The sequence below is a fragment of the Rana temporaria genome, chromosome 8, assembly GCF_905171775.1.
Source record: "Rana temporaria chromosome 8, aRanTem1.1, whole genome shotgun sequence".
Classification (NCBI taxonomy): Eukaryota; Metazoa; Chordata; class Amphibia; order Anura; family Ranidae; genus Rana; species Rana temporaria.
In genome coordinates, this window is record NC_053496.1 from 159,436,431 (window position 1) to 159,438,247 (window position 1,817).

Consider the following 1,817-nt stretch of genomic DNA (forward strand, 5'->3'; position numbering starts at 1 on the left):
GTTTGACGTAATGCCAAAGGTCGTACTGGTGCATAATGTTGCTATATTCCTCTCTCATGATTTTCTTGATGCCGAGATGTTTGTCCGTGCCTAAAATTTGAACATCATAGCTATCAGCAATGATGCGGTCCAGACAGTTCTGAAATGCCATTTTTTCCATGGCAACGGAAGATGTTGTCTGACTGACCTGCACCGTTTCAAAATCTAATATTGTTTTCGACTCCAGTTCCATCATCGTATATGTGCAATATTTGGCACAAAAACCTGGACTGTCGCACTGTCCGTCGCCCACTAAGAAAAGAGAATTTTTCTGCATATTAGATTTGTTTTTATTTTTTTCCTCAACCCAAGCCTGGTCAATTCCACCATAGATAAATTTGTTCAAATACTTGTGATAAGTTGTTTTTGAAAAAATTGGTATTTTACATAAATCCATCATTTCCTTCACTGTGGAAAATGAGGATCCACTACATGAAATTGCTGATGCAAGTATTACATTTCCTGCGGCAAAGTTCTTTATTTTGGGTTGACTTTCCCAAAAGAGGTTATGGTGATTTTCTTTACAAGTGACATAAACTTTCACTAAGCTCCCAACCATTACCTTATCCAAATGGATCACTTGTTCGAAACAATCCTCTAAGGGGCAACATAAATGAGCAAATAATTTATTTAGACATGATTCAAATACTATGAATTTTCTTTCATCGACCATTAAAGTTTCAATAGCATCTGTATGATTGGTATTTTCAAGGGTAAGAGTACTATCTAGGATTGAAATATCACTATCTGACACTATAGAAAAATCTGGAACATAACTTTCATCCAGGGTTGAGTTTGGATCAAAAGAGTTGTTAATTGGATCGTTTGTATCCATAGAAACAATGTGATCATCATCTTCAACATTTTCTGACTCAACAATATGAGAAAATGGTACTGGAACATGACTAGGTTCATCGTTTAAAAAAATAGGTGCCTCACTTGTGCCTGCTTTGTTAAATTCATCCATTGACAGTGTCACATTCTGTTTAATTGGGGTGATTTGAAAATCTTCAATTATATTTTTGCTATTTTTTTTAGCTGGAGTAGATTTTAATAAACTTTGGTCGACTATCGGACAGGAGACTGAATAATCATGATCCTGGAATATATCGTGATAACTGGCAACAAACCCATATGATTTTTCAGAAACTGAATAATCAAAATCCTCGGGGAACGTTTGGGTACTCAATTCAGATTTAGTAATTGTGTTTTCAAGAACTGCTTCATGACAAGGGCAGCAGCAGGCAACTTCCTTTTTTTTTCTAAATACAGTAATCGATCTGTCACTAGGGAAAAATGACGGAGCTGCATTGTCTTTCAAAACTGTCATTTTTTTTTTCTTTAAATAGGAGTCAGCTGAAAAATGGGCAGAACACATTCTATATCTATCTCCATTTCTGTCATTAAATATTTCATTTGCAGCTAATGTGAGTTCTTCCTCATTTAAAATACAGGTTGAAATCCAAATTTTTATCAGTTCTATATTTTTGGGAAATATGTGTAGTTTCACATCTGGAAATTTTGTTTTTAAGCCCGTCCTATGAGGACATGCATTAAAAATGCACTTTGGCATTTTAAGGCAATCTGTAAAAAAAAAAATAATAATAATATTATTAAAATAATAATTTAATTATTATACATTTTAATATTATCCACAATATAAAAATAATAATTGTGAATAAATTTATTATAACAGTGCATATAATTTTTTTTTATAAATAATAGAATATTTAAAAATTATCTTTAAAATATCAGACTATATTATATATAGCAGGGAT